The sequence below is a fragment of the Mus musculus genome, chromosome 13, assembly GCF_000001635.26.
Source record: "Mus musculus strain C57BL/6J chromosome 13, GRCm38.p6 C57BL/6J".
Lineage (NCBI taxonomy): Eukaryota > Metazoa > Chordata > Mammalia > Rodentia > Muridae > Mus > Mus musculus.
In genome coordinates, this window is record NC_000079.6 from 36130709 (window position 1) to 36146443 (window position 15735).

Below are 15735 nucleotides of genomic sequence, written 5' to 3' on the forward strand. Positions count from 1 at the left end.
TTTGATTGGGTCACCTCATGTTTTCTCTCTTTAACAGAGATCTGACTCATGAAGAGTAAATTAGATACCAACAACACAGGTAGAGTAGTGGAAATAAATTCAGACATACTCAGCATCTACCCCTTGCTGTACACTTTATGCACATCTCACATTCAATTTTTAGTGGGGACTCTGGAGAAAGAAGCACTTTGCTGCCTAATAGACCATAAGTTGAAGCTTGCAGGAGAGTTTACTTTGCTGAGGTATCAAAGCTGGACCTGGAACCCAAGGCCACAGGACCCCAAGCCACCGTCATCTGTTTGTTCTGGGGTTCGGATTCTTTCTTTGACTGAGTACTCTGTTCTCCCCTGAGGTGGGATGGCTGAGCCTCTCAGGGTTTTTTCTTTGATTCTCAGATTCATCCCTTCTGTTTGCTTCACAGTTTGGCATCGTTAGCTGTGGTGTGTAGCACAAAAGCAAAGAGTTTTCCATGATTCGCCATCAGCTCTGGTCCTTTCTGGCTTGTTTACAGCTGGGCTGTATTGAGAAAGAATACACTGATTACTTGTTGTGCATGGGCCAGGGAGCTAAAGCCTTGCTTCCCTCCACCACCAGCTACTGTCTGTGCTTGACACGGCTCGCAGCTTGGAAATACCTGCTTGCTTAGCTCCGAGCCTTATTACTATGCCCTGATAATGCCTTCATAAAACATGAATTCTATTTTATATATGTGAAAATGGGAGCTGAAAGTATTCACAAATGAGCCAGCGCTACCTAGCTAATTGACGGTGCAGCTGGGATTTGAACTCCAGCGTGTCTGACTGTAAGTCTGTCCTTCCCTCACCCTTGTACTGCCTTCATGTTTCTGTGTAGGAGAAAGGGTTTGAGTCATCATGAAGGTCATGCTGACCTTGCCAGTTTTCAGGTCTTAGCTATGTTAACTGACAGATGAATCATTTTTGGTCATATTTGTCTACTGGTTTTCAACCGTGGTCTTTTGTTAGATAGCCAAGAAAAACATCTCAGTACCAGGGATCTTGAACTATAAGACAGAAATACGTAGAAGGGAAGATAGTTTTAGTCCATTATTGGTAGTGAGGCCTCTATTTAAAAAAAAAAAGCCGTTAGGGACATAATGTCAGCAGGCCCAGGGAGCTGCCTGAAATGGCAGAAGACGTGGGTGCCTTCTTGGCCCCTGTACCTGTGTGCTCATGCCAGTTCTTATCAGCCCGGTGGCACTGAACCTCTGAACTCAGGAGGAAGATGCTTGCATTACCGTGCTGAGGCACAACACATAGATTTCTCTGGTTAGGTGTGCTGAGAACTTTGCTTCGTGAGCCCTTTTGGTTGGAGGGAACGGCTGCTCCTTAGTCAGAATGAGCCCTTTGCTAGAACTTTCCCTCTCTTACTAAGCAGTTTTTAGGATTTATCTCGTCTTTAATCTTGAGACATGCCACAGTGAGTATTACACCATGACTTCTCACTTCCCAGTTTAACAAGTCTTCTTGTAATGTATGTACCTCATACTTTCAGTTCCTTAACAGCAAATCTATACAGCCAAATCAGATGTTGCAGGTGCCATGGCCTGGATTTATATCCCAACTTGCTGGCAAAGTGCTCTTCAGTCAGACTTTATACAGAAGACGTGAAGGAAAGTTAGGAGCTCCTGAAACTGTCCAGTTCCTCTGGCTTTTCACTTCCATGGTGCTTTGAGTAAGAATGCCCCATGGCTGTTTGTAACTGTTTGGAAGGAGTAAGGGATGAGGAGCTGTGGCCTTGTTGGAGGAAGTATGTCACTGGATGTTTCAAAAGCCACAGTAGGCCCTGTGTGTGTGTGTGTGTGTGTGTGTGTGTGTGTGTGTGTGTGTCTGTGTGTGTGTGTGCGTGTGTGTCTGTGTGTGTGTGTGTGTGTGTGTGTGTCTGTGTCTGTGTGTGTGTGTGTGTGTGTGTGTGTCTGTATGTGTGTGTGTGTGTGTGTCTGTATGTGTGTGTGTGTGTGTGTGTGTCTGTATCTGGGTGTAGCTCTCAGCTCCTGCCCCAGCACTCTAATCTGTTTGTGTGCTAATGTATTTCCAGCTTTGATGATGATGGACTTGCCCTCTGGAACTAAGGAAGTCTCCAGTTACAGGATTCCCGTCATAAGAGTTGCCTTGGTCATGGTGTCTCCTCACAGCAACAGAATAATAAGACAACTTTTTTTTGTAAAATATTATGATTTTTATTAAATAGTGTTTTTACTCATGTCAAATTTTAACTCATAATGAAATTTCATATGATAGAGTATTTGCATGCAAAGTGGCACTGTGTGGAGATTTAGGTACTTAAAAACCTAAGAGTAGGTATGGCCTCCTAAATTGCTGTTATGTACTAGATGCAACTTGAACAGCAGAAATAGCATTTGAAACATACAGCAGAACATTTTGAGTAGAGTACTAGGCATTTCATGAATTCAAAGCTGAATTGAAAGACCAGACAATTTGAGAGGCAGTTTGAAGCATCTTAGGTCTTGACACTCCTGAAAATTTGTAAATTGTCAGTTGAAAGCAGTGGTTGATTCTGGCTACACATTATAGTCATAGGCTGTTTGTAGATTTACTGTCAGGAAACACGTGCTCCACAATCTATCACAGCCATTGGAGGTTGTGCCTTGACAGGACTATTTTAAGATAGCTTCACACTTTATCTGTTGTTTAGGAAAAGCTGAGTCTTAGTACTTCCCAGGACACAGGCCTCTGATGAAACTGCAGCCACTGCCCATGCATAGGCTGGGGATCTGGCGGTGCTAGCCTAGTCTCTGAAGTCAGAGGTGCTTTTGTACTCTTCATTGTTTCCTCAATAGATGCTACCTTGTGTCTCCTTCTAATGCACAGTAAAGATTTCAAAGTGTGCTAGGTCTAGAAGCACATATGTGCATCTTTGGTACTTGAGAGGCAGGAGCAGAAGGATTGTCAGTTTCAGATTTGCCTCAGCCTAGCAACAAGTTCTCGATTAGCAGGAGCACCTTGGGCCCTTTTTCCAAATAGAAAAGTGAAAGCAGGGCTAGGGTGCAGCTTAGGTGCTGTTTAGGATGTAGCTTAGTGGTAAGTGCTGTCTGTGTGCATGAGGCCCTGAGAACGGATGAAAGATGTTTGCTAGCGAACTGTCTCTCTTACAGTATAGGTAGAAATGACTTAGGATGGGTGAGCCTTGATTTTGTGGAATTAACTGTGGTACAAAAGCATTATAAATTCCCATTGAATTAACTGCATAGAATTTTTAGCTTGAGTCTTTGCAGGGTCAAGGATGTATGAGAAGGCCTTCTCTTGGATGCTGTGGATTGGCAGAGAGCTATTCCTCCCAGTAAGCACTGTGGTTACCAGGCCCGAGTGCCATGTATGCTGCAGTGTGCTCTGTTGCTGAGCTAGAGTACGCTGTTTAAATGTTTCCAGGTTTTGCTAATTTAAGCTTTTGTTGGTTATCTTCTCATTGCTGTGACAAAACCTTTGCCCCCCCCCCCCCCCCCCCATATAAAAGGTTAAAGAAGGGCTCATTCTGGCTTACATTGAGGGTTAGGTTCATTTTTCAGGGAAATCCCAGACAGTTGGTCACATTGCATCTATAGCCAGGAAGCAGAGAGAGCTGGATGCTAGTCCTCAGCCTGCTTGCTTCTTCCCTCCTTTTATTTAGTTCTGGATTCCAGCCCTTGGAGTGGTGCCTACATTAATGCCAGACCTTCCCTCTTCAGTTCAAGCTTTCTGAAGTGAGAGCCTTAGAGTTTTATTCAAAGCTTGTGCATGTGTAGACTTGCCTGGTTCACAGGATGTTTTTTTGTCACTAGTCAGGTGCAGATATCCCATTGACACAAGTCAGCTATTGACCTTTGACCATCTGAAAGACTTAAAAGAAATTGAAGCTCAACTAAAGAGGCCATGTAGAACTGTGGAGTGGCTTGCATTTGAAATAAAGGGAATTGACTTCAGAGGTTTAGAGCTGCCTGCGTGAGGAAGGAAAATGGGTAACAGTTCCAAATGGATGACTGGAGATGTGCTTTCTTTCTAAGTTCCAAGGACACGTGTGCTTATAAGAAAGGGACAAGTTCATAGTCAAGTGCAGTAGAGTGCAGCAGAACTTGTTAAGCCAAGCACGCCTGGCCCCAGATGCTTTCATAAGTAATCTCCACAGGGCGCTGAAGATACCAAAGCTGACCTGAGTTTTGTGTACGAGCATCTTATCAGAAGTACCAGGTTTAGGGTGAAATGCTTTCAGGGGTTTATGGCACTTGGATTGTCCACTGGGTGTTTAATTCAAAAGAACATTGCTTTTTCACTTGCTCAGCAGCACCACCCATAGAATCCTAACAATTTTGTCTCGTTTATAGCTCGTATTTTAAGGAAACTCATAGTCTGTTTCCAATATCCCGACTTGAGTAAATGACAGAAATGTTGAGAAACAAATAGTGAGTTGGTGTGAGGATCCAGTATAGTCCACTATTATAGTATAGCCCACTCTTCCTAACCCAATCACTCCTCTCAGAGGCCCCGGCCATTCACACTTTCAGTTACTTCATTATCATCTTGAGCTGCAGGACTGAATGTCACCATGTGAGTCCACAGTGAGTCATGATCTTCTCCAGAAGATCCAGAATGGTCCACAGGCATAGTGATGTTTCCTGCCTTCTTCAGTCTAAAATGAAGTGAAATTGTCTGTCCTCTCCTTACTCCAGCAACAGTATAGAGCAGTGACTCTCAGCCTGGGAGATCTTTTCCCAGGGGCTGCCTAAGAACATTGGAAAACACAGAGATTTACATTATGATTCATGACTGTATTAAAATTACAGTTAGGAAGTAGATATGAAAATAATTTTATCATTGGGGGTCACCACAACATGAGGGAAGCATCAGGACGGTTGAGAAACTTGAACGTGGAGTTAAGGATACGTTGACTTCTCTCCCTCTTTCTTCTGAGACAGTGGGCACCGTGAGTGTCATAGTCTGTCTGGTACTTTACTCAGAAGGCCCACACTCGTGATCTTTTACTTGAAAGACGCTGAATTTTAATTAGTGAAATATGCTTACACAGAGAGTCTCTGTGCTGTGAATGTTTGGCCATGTGGATTTAAAGTACATTCTGTAGCATTGTTGTTTACAATTCTTCACCCTCGTTGGCTCCTGTTATTACCTTACACCTATAGTGCAATAGATCTAAAAAACCCAAACTAACCCAGCACCGACTGAAAGCCTGTCATGCCATGTCTTTTGCACTCAGCTCTTCAGTTAGTAAGAGATGTGGCATTCTTAAACACTTTCTAGCAGAGTGTATTCTGTTTTTCCCTCCTAAAAGAAATGCAGCAAAGAGAGAAATAGGTGGGTAGCCCAGCTCCCTGGGAGCAGAGAGGAGGGTGACATCTTCCTGTCTTGCTCAGACTGTAGCTGTCCTCTGTAGCTCTCCTTCCTTCAGTCTGTTCAGGCATCACAGGGGTGCCTCCTGCAGGGGCTTGTGGGTTCCAAAGGTGGCTTGGGTTGAAGATGTAATGAAAACCGTCAGGGACCTGATGACCTCATATCAGAAATGTCAGTCAAAAAAGCAGAGAGAAAGATGACAGAACCTCAGAATTGATGTAAGTGGACCTGGGAGCTGCTGGATATATATATTTATGGTTTAGTATTTCTTTCTTTTTTCCACATAGATTAAAACCCATCCCTACCTACAAAAGTTGAGGTTGAAAGGTCTCAAGATCTGCAGTGGGTAAGCTGGAGACCCATAAGAGCTAATTTTTTAGATTTATTTCCCCCAGTGCTGGGTTTACTCTTTGAAAATTTGCTTCCCTACCTAGCTACCTGCAGAGACCCCCGCAGACAGGCACTGAGGGATTGCAGAGTTTAAAGTTTGTCATCAGAATGGTCTTCTAAAGGGCTGTTCATCCCCCATCCCTCGCCATGGCCCACAGTGGCTGGGCTGAGGGGCTTACCACCTTGCAGTCAACTGGGAAGGATTGTTCACTCTGACTTATTATTGAGCAGCAGCTCAATATTGTTGAAGGCTGTGGGGTTGTTCGCCTTTGGTGAAAATAATGATAATGCCCTTAAATAGAAGGTTCCCGTGATGAAAATATCTCCGTTGCCCATGTTAACAGTGGCATGGAAATACACAGTTAAAATTCACAGTAAATTAGAAGCTCATTTAAATCTCTCTTTCCTCTGCTAAGAAGCAACAAAATTAATAGCTTTTTTGTACATGCCCATTCAGAAGCTGGTATGTCAAGAAATGAGATTACTAAAAGACAGGTGATTTAAAGGAAAGAGGGGGTGCCTGGGGTTATATATGGGCTGTGCTCTAGCTTCCACTTGAAGCAGATTTAGATGTCACCCTAAGTACTTTGCTTGGTGTTTCAAATTAATGAGACAGCTACAAAATATACTGAATTTACTGTCTAGAATATGCTTACCATTCCCACCTTGAGTACCGTGGTACTCAGTTCCCAGTGTCTAGAAAACTTGGTTGGTATCTTGTTTTTATGAACACCCTATTTGTCTAATCTGGGCTTAAACCTTCCTTCTTTAGATAAGCTTCCCGTGCCTTTTTTTTTTTTTTTCCCGTCTAAAACCATGGTTTCCCACTTCTACCTTTAAGGTTTCTCTTAGTCTCTTTCTTAAATTGCCAGCTTTCTCTGGCCTCTGTGTGCAGTCAGCACAGTGCTCATCACAAACCAGGTACCCTACAAACATTTACTGAAGGAAGCAGGACAAGGGTGTATTTCAAAAAAGGCACTTCGGTGTTTTGAGTCTTTCTAGAGGAGTGTCTAGCAGACAGCCTGCTGGTGGACACATTTCTTATTTCTCTCTAATAAGCCAGCCACTGCCACAAGTGGCTCTGAAGAGCTTGCAGCATGACTGTGGAATGGAGGGACAGGATAGACTTTGTGTCATATAATTTTAATTAACTAGTCACAGATGGCTAGTGATTACTTTACTTGATAACATACATCTTTAGGGTGAGATTTTATTAATTTCTGACAATTGAAAACATTGTCACCGACTACTGTGCCAGCAAATACTGGCAATTTCTAGAACTAGAAAGACCCTGTAAAGGTCACACTATGTGTATAACTCATTTTCTATACATAGTTGTTTGGCTGTATGACTTACTTGACATTTGTAAAAAAAATCTTAAAGTCTTCAAAATAATTTAATGATGTCGTACTGCATTTTCTGTCTAGTCATTGGTTTTACTATTTTAATTGTATTATTAATTTGACTGGAGCCATCCTAGGCGTATGTGTGAGAGACTGTCTTCTGAAACATGGTTGTGTTTACTGTGCATTCAGGTCCTCTGCACGTTGTGTGGATTAGAGTTGCTTAAGGTGCAGCTAGCAGCAGCGTGGATTGATCTTAGAGGATAGCCAGTTTTCAAGTGAAGAGTAAGACTTCAAAAGAGAACTGTCACATTGAACTTGACTAACACGTTAGCACTTTCCGAGTAATGGTAAGCTTTAGTGAGAAATTAGCAGAAGAGACTTTAATTAGGCTTGCTGAGGTCAGCCACACTCGGGTGGTCTGATAGAATAGATTTGACCCATCTGACAGGTTGCTGCTGTTGTGTTTGTATTTTCTCATTCAGGTCTAAGGATAAGAGATGAAGAGAGCTTAGAGTTATACCTTTTACTGCCTTGAAAATAGGCATTGTAGCCATGTTTCAGGATGGGTGTTTTTGTTGTAGTAAAGCATATAACAGAAAAATTGGCCATGTTAGCCATTTTTGTGTACACTGTACACTGATCTCTCATGCATGGCATTATGGGATGCCATCACCACTGTGCTTTCCTCAGACCTGGTTTTAAATCACCTGAGACAACGTTCTGAGTTTCCTATACAGGAATTCCAATTTCTGTCACTTCCTGCTCTCAGTAACCATTCTACTTCCTGCCTGCAAGCTTGGCCATGCATGAAAAACTTGTGTCCATGCCCACTGTTAGGCCAGTATATGGCACTGATTCTTCAGTGTCTTCAGGGATCATGTCATTTAAAATGACTGCAGCCCACTAATTGCCTCACACTGGGCAATGGGAGACACTTCTTGTTAAGGACACAGAGCCATCCAATTTAGTCACTGCTTCTGGCCATCACTAACCTTACATTTCCCCATGAGTCTGATCATTTCTCTCATTTACGAAAATAATAATTCTTGAAAATTGCTTTTAAGTGACAGGTGCTAAGATTGAGTTTCTTGAGTATATACTTAATTTTCAAACTTTTTACCAGTTTCCATCAAGAAAAACCAAAACAGTTACACTTTTAAAATATGTTCTGGTGTATCAGTATAAAGACACTGGCCCACCCTGTAGAGCAGTACATATGGATCAGTGATTAAGAGATGGATTTGTAGCCATTTAATGAACAACATGAATTTTTGGAATTTGAAAGAGTATTCCTTTCTCCTGGAGATTGCTGTGGACACATCCTTGAGTTCAGGAGACACTGAACTCAAGAGCAGGAGGTACACTGGCCTGGACCCATAGGGGAACGAGGCAATGAGTACCCTATAAAAGGCAGCCTGTGTCCGTAGTATGCAAATATACTGGCTGCAGCATTTGGGAGAGGGCACGAGAGAAAGGCTCTGAGTAAGTGCTAGTCCTTGTGGTGATGAGGACTGCAGACTATTTTAGTGCAGATGGGGAGGACTTACGTCCATGGAGTAAATGATACAGCCCCGATGGAGGACAACAGGAGAGGCTACGTTTGGTGCTAGGAAACACTTAGAGTTTGTTGTGTTCAGCTAGAGTGTGGGATTCAGTTCCTGGAAGAAAATGGAGACTCCAGCTTATGTGGAACACTTGTCAGGACCCAGAAGCCCCTGGTCTTTGGAAGCCAAATAAACCTTCATTTTTGAAAGGCAGATCAGGATTGGTCCCTGTGGTGACTCATTTAGAAGGAAGGCACAGCAGCTCTTTATGTTGTTTTAGTTCTAGTGAGAGAGAAAGTAAGGGTGGAAGTGACTGGGAGATTGTAAGGGTGGAGGCCCCAACAGCTGTTCAGTGCATGGGATGGAGACTCGCTCCAGGTCAGGAGCTGTGATGCGTTTGTGAAGCTCTGAAGGTGCAGTGTGTGTTGTTATAAGGTGAGCCGCCTTCTTGTCTGTCCTTTAGCTCTCACAAATCCTTATGCATTTCCTTAAGGATGCATAGAAGCTCTGCTTTACTTCCATAAGGTCAGCTACGCTGCACACACGTCAATACCCTGCTCATGTTTTAAACCATTTCCTGGTTGGAGCTGTTACAAGAGGAGTGGCCCTATTCTTAACTTTACTTAGGTAGTCTCTAGACACACAAATACATATGTTCTTTTTTTTTCTTTTTCTTTTTCTTTTTTCATTTAGTGAATGTCCTTGTTCATGTATTATTTCCTCATCTTAATAGGTCTATTTGCAGGTTCAAATTGCTACAGATGGGATTGCTGATTAAAGGATATATGCATTAAAAATGAGATGGATTTTCCCAAATTGTTTCCCATTAAATTTTTATCAGCAGTTTCGTTTTCTTACACTACTGGATCTTTTCCAATCCTTGATTATTTAAAATGACCTCAGCATTTGGATGTTCATTTCTCTGGAGTGGAAAGAGTATTTTCATGACTTTCAGAGGTTTTTGCAGTTCTGTTTTGGAAACATTCTGTCCCTGGGTGATTCCTGCTTTAACATTCAGAAGCTGGCCTGTGGAACGCTTACTCTTGTGCGTCTCGTGGGGCTCTGGGTGAAGCATTGGAATGGAATTAAGGCAATAGTAATCTCTTTGTACTTTAGTGTAGTTTTAATCACAGGGCCTCAGCATTTATCAGATAACTTGGAGAGTCAGGTGCAGGGTGGGGGTGGGGCACGTGATTGGAAGAATGAATTTCCAATAACACTTATCCCCACATTCTGTCTGTGACTGTCACATCCCACATTCCTTTGGAATACTGTTTTGCCACTAACAGTGAACAGAGTTCTGTTTGTCAGTATTTTATTTGTGATTTTTGCATAGACTTTAACAAGTAGCACTTAGGAATGTTTAGTTTATATCAGATTCCTCATTGCAACAGCTTTCCCAAGTTCATTGATAGCTTCCTAGTGATCAGCACTTTCCCTCAAGCACAGTCATTTACCCTCTGGAGTCACCTGTAGCATTTTACACCTTTGACACCTACCCACTCCTTCCTTGTACCTTCCGTCTCCTAGCTTCTTTTCCCAGCTGTGTCCTTCTAGTTTTACCCTTCTCTTCTTCAATACTTCTTTTTTTTTTTTTTTTCCTTCATGGTCTCTTTTCTAATTTTATAGTTAACATCCACACTCCTTCCATTTACCATGCATACACATAGACAGTATAAAGTAGGGTTTGTTTATGAGAGAACATACAAATTTTGGTTTTTCTAAGTCTGGCTTATCTCAATATAATTCTAGATCTATCCATTTCCCTACAAATTTAATGATTTAATTTTGCTTTATAGCTGGATAACATTTCTTTGTGTATATATGCTACATTTTCATTATCGGTTGTTTGATGGCTCCATGTTGTTGTGAATAATGCATATGCAGTTATCTCCATGGTAGGATGTAGAGTCCTTTGTGTGTGAGCCGAGTACAGCTGGGTAATGTGTCTATTTTTAAACGTCTGATTTCTGTATTGGCTGTTCTATTTTACATCCATCAGCTATGAGTAGAGATCTCCTTCTTCTTACTAGCATTTGTTGTTGCCTCTTTTTCTTATGATAGCCATTTATAAGGTGGGATTTCAAATGGGTTTTAATTTGCATTTTTCTGATGGCTAAGGATGCTGAGCTTTTAAAATTCTTACTGGACATTTGTGTTGCTTCTCTTCAGAACTGACAGTTCATTTTTCTAACCTTTTTGCAGATGAGTAATTTTTTTGTGTTTAATTTTTGTCGTTCTTTATATATTATAGATACTAATCTCCTGTCTGAATTATAGGTGGGAAAATTTTTCTCCCATAGTGTAGTTTGTCTGTCTGTTGATAGTTTCCTTTACTATGCAGGAACTTTTTTATTTTATAGTATTTGGATGTAAAACTAATTGGCAATTAAAAATTCCTTGACCTGTGATGTAGCTCACTTGCCTATGATGTTAAAAGCTCCTCTGTTCAATCCCTGGCAAAATACATAGACACACACAGACACACAAACACACTAGAGTCACCCACAGGAACACACACAGCAATGAGATACATCACACACACGCACACACACACACACACACACACACACACACATCATGCGCATGCACATAGAATAATGCTTACATGTAAGATTTTAGGATTTGAAAACAGGACAGCTCAGGCAAAATAGTGTGCTTTGTCTGTAGTGTGCAGTTCTGTTTCTCTCCGTGAATTACAGAGCCCTAGGATGACGATTAGATGGCCTGATTGAATGATGTTGGAATGCCATGGTTTAGGTGATGTATGATTGGTTGATGCCAGTGAGGTTAGCCTTAGTAGTTGATATCCCTCTTCTTAGCTCCTTTGGTGCCAATTTAAATAGTTGCAGAAAGAAGGCTGTTACAATAGTCCATGGAATACTTACTGGAATGTCTCACTGGAAGCAAATGACATATAGGTCCATATATAGGAATGTACCTTCTTCTCACTTTGAAATATTGTAGAATTAGGTATAAAAATATATACAGGTATGTGTTAATCGTTAGGCATAAGACTCTTAACTAGTCTTTATTTCGTTATAATTTTACTCTTGCTAACATTTTATAATGTAAGGAACATGACCTATTTATTTATCATTAGTGTATGTTGCTGTATGTGACTGTGTGGGTGCTGGCGCACTTATCCACATGGAGGTTGGAAGACAACGTTCAGGAGTTGGCTGTTTTCTTCTCCATAGAACTGGGGGATCAAGCTCAGGTCTTCAGGCTTGCAAGGCAAGTGCTGTTACCCAGTGAGCCACCTCCCCCGCCCGTGGAGTCCTGTTTATCTGGTATAGGAACGTGCTAGCCGGACTCCTATCCATGTGTGTAGAATGAAGAGTTTAAAAGCAGAGCGCCTTCTTCTAAACCCCACCCTAAAACCCACTGCTGCTTGGAGCCCTTCTCTCCTGCAAGGTGCCACAGGGCTGGCAAGAGGCTGAGCGAGTGCCGATCCTTAGACTGTTCAGTGTCACACAGAGAAAGACGACGCCTTTGCTCACCTTTTACTAATGATAGTACACTGGAGTTTTAAGCCTACTTTATGAATAATAATTGTCTATTTTCTTTGGTAATATTGAGTAATACTAATGAGTTAGAGATTTATCTACTTTTGTTGCCTTTAGAATTAAATATTCAATATATTTGAAAAATAATGTTTCTTTACAAAAATTCATTGATTTATTATAGTAATATGTGCTAGTTAGATATAAAAGCCTAGGAAGACACATTTCTTTCCTCCAAAGAGTGGATATTTTAGTGAGAGAGATTAATGTCAGCAACTTCAAAAGAATCCGAAGACACCATGGTGATGCAAGTTCTGAGAGCAGGGTTGCCCTTAGAGACAGGCAGTGAGGAGCTTTTTCAGAGGTTGTTAGCATGAGCAGGAGTTAACTAGGAGGCATCCGTGGGCTTCTTTTGCCTTTGGATTCTATTGACATGGATTTGTGTTTCTGGCTGGTTAGTGTTTGGGGAGGGATAGTTGATACATGAGATTTGTCAGATGTTCAGGAAACAAATTATGATTCTAAAATTCTTTATACTTTTCTAGAGAGTTTTAACTAGGAAAATGGCCTTATGAAACATAATTTTTACAGCAACCACTATTGCTGCCGATCAGGGACACATGTATTGATGGCAGCAGAGACCTGTATTTGTGGGATGTTCTGATGATCTAGGTAAGAATGATGGCCTCAGCTAGCAGCAATGGAGGAAAAAAAGAGATGGAAGACTAGTGATCCCTTTCAGTGTTCAGGGTAGAGTGCCTTATCCACCTTGTCCCAGTTGGTAAATTAAGAAAGTTGGGATAGAATCTGAATTTGCCAAGTAGAAGGTCTCCAAGGTACACTCACATGTAGAAGCCCCACATGTGGATACGTATGTGGGCTGAAGCTCCAAGGGATGCTGTAATGAGTTGAGGAACCTTGACATATTATTGACATTTGAAGATCATGATACTTGAAGGTAGAAGTTGTGGCTACTGTGTGGAATACATAGGCCACTGGCAGCGCTGGCGAGAATCGCTCCCAGGACAGTGGAGCAGAGCAAGTGCTCTCTGGGCTGGCAGACAGCTGGATGAGAAAGTGGAGATGAAGGTTTCAGCTGTCAGTTTCCAAACTGCATTGCCTTATAGGCTCATGTAACTGCAGCTGGGAGGTCTGCAGGCTTTGGCAACAGCGGCAGTTTCTGAATCTGTAGCAACCAAAAAGTAACTAAAAAATCCAACCTGTGCTGAAGCCCTAGTATTTTGGGCCACACTCACCTGGGCTGTGCCATGTCACCTCATTGCTGTATTGGTTCTGAGCACACAGCGCAGGCACATTGCCATTGGCACACTATAGACTGAGGACTTTAAAAGCTTCCTGAAAAGCCTGGGTCTGATTCAGGACTATTTGGGGTTACCGTTGCAGTGCTGGTTGTTGTTGCTCATTTTACTGTGCATACAAGTTTTTCTTCCTTCATAGAAGTCAAATGCTTTCATTATAGAAACAAAGGATATTCTCTACCTTCATTCTTGAGCATGATTGATTGGTTTATCTTTGATTTGTATTGACCTAGGATGTATGATTTTAAAAATTATTTGATTTGCTGACTTAAATTCTGTTAAACGTTACTCCATAGATTTTGGCCCATTATTAGAACACGGTTTCAGCAATTTCTGAAGTGGCCCTAAACATACTTCTGCCACTGTTTATTACGTATTTGTGTGAAGTGGCTGGCGTGCTTAGTGTTGATACTTATAAAATCAACATATCAATCAACTCCAAAAACACTGCCGATAATCTACACCTGTGTCATAGAGATTAAACTTTCATGCAAGATTGAATTCTTTATGTAAACATAAGCAAATTTACTTTATGTAATAGTCAAATTATGTATATTCTAAGAAGTATTCTAAAATATATTTATAATGATTTATTATCAGTACATATTTGATTTGTATATCTTTTATTAACTATATATCCAGGGCACTGTAAAATTTTTCTGGTGCAAAGGCTTGTGAGTAGAAAATGTTTAAGAAGCTTTGTTTAGATCCTTAAATCTGTTCCTTGGAAACAAAGAAATAAATCCCTGAAAAGAACAGGAGCCACCACTGGATGGGATTTGCAAGAGAGAGTTGCTATGGTCTCAGAGGAAGAAATGTGGATCTGTGTGTATGCTGAAGTGACTGAGCTATGAAGCCTTGGCCTAAGCAAGATGCAACTTCCTCCTCTACTGACAGGGTGATGCAGAAAGAGTGGGCACCCATGAGTGCATGCATGGAGGCTGGGATGAGCGTGGAAGGATCCTGACTCCTTATCTTTGCATAAAGAAGAGAAATGATGTAGAACCCTAATAGGCTGTTTTTTAAAATTTTTATTTTTAATATTTTAACTTCAATGTATAGGAACCTAAATTGTTTCAAAGTCTTTAAACATCAATGGAGGAAAAGTTATTGCTTAGTGGGAATATAGATAGTTACTTTTATTAAAGAGTCTTGGCAAAAGCCAGTTTCAAAACTCTGTGAGCCACTTTTCCATCTGTCAGAGGGCTTGCTCAAATTATATTCTTGTCATGGGTGTTCTGGAGCTTGAGAACAACAGAAGTGTTGCAGCATGAATTCTCAGTGCTGACTTTTGACCACAGTGAAGTGACTGTGAAGGCTGAAGGTCAAGCGCTTGATTGATTGGGTGATTAAAATTCCTTTTAAAACAAATTAGATGTGCTAGATTTGCCACAGGTGAGAAGTACTACATGGAAATGAATCTCATTAGCAATTAAAACTTCTTAGATCATCAAAAAGGAAGTTTTATGTTCTGCACACACACACACACACACACACACACACACACACCCGTGAATGACCTAAGATATTAAGCACATTTTTTTTTCATGTGCAACCACTAGATGAGTGTGTTCCTATTTTTAATTTAGAGATTGGTACTGACTCTAGTACTTGAGGTTAGCCATTCACTGTATTGCCTTTATATTTCCAGGTTATTAGGTTTGTGATCCTTTGCTTAGAGGAAGTGGTAGAGGAAGGAAGTCTGTAGGCAGGAGAGTTGTAGCTTCCACTGGGCAGAGAGAAGGAGGGTATTTGAGGTGATGGTCTGAAGTGGAAATTTCTGGTTTCTTTGGAGATTCTGTTATGTCCTGTGATGTTTTGCTAAAGCAGACCCAGGTGAGAGGATGTTTTGTTGAAGCAGACTTGTGATAGAACTTGTGATGATTAGAAAAAGTATAACTATGTCCCTACAGACAGGGTGATAAAGTTCTAGCTTTCCTTCACCTTGATCTGCTTTGCTGATCTTCAGTTGTGGTGCCTTTGGAGAGAATAACTCTTCAAAGATCTTCTGGTATTCTGGTGGCTTCTCATGGGTTTGTGCAGATTGGTCTGGACTGCTGCTGCTGATTTGTGTTTGGTGTTTTGATAGTGGACTGGACTGCCGACAATGAAGATTGGAGTAGCACCAAAGATCAATTTGTAAACAGGTCCACAACCACTGTTTTTTATTAACCTTTCTTTTCTTGACTTCTGGTAGGTGGGCTAGAAGGGAGGTTGAAGCACTAAAGACCTCTTATTAAAGTTGGTTTTGAAAAATCCAAGCGTACAGTGGT

At 41.3% G+C, this 15735-nt stretch overlaps 1 protein-coding gene across 11 annotated transcripts in view; it reads left to right on the forward strand.

Annotated features, from left to right (window-relative positions):
- The window catches only part of Fars2 (phenylalanine-tRNA synthetase 2 (mitochondrial)), a 420168-nt gene that overhangs the window by 13281 nt on the left and 391152 nt on the right, over positions 1–15735 (forward strand). The window lies entirely within an intron of this gene.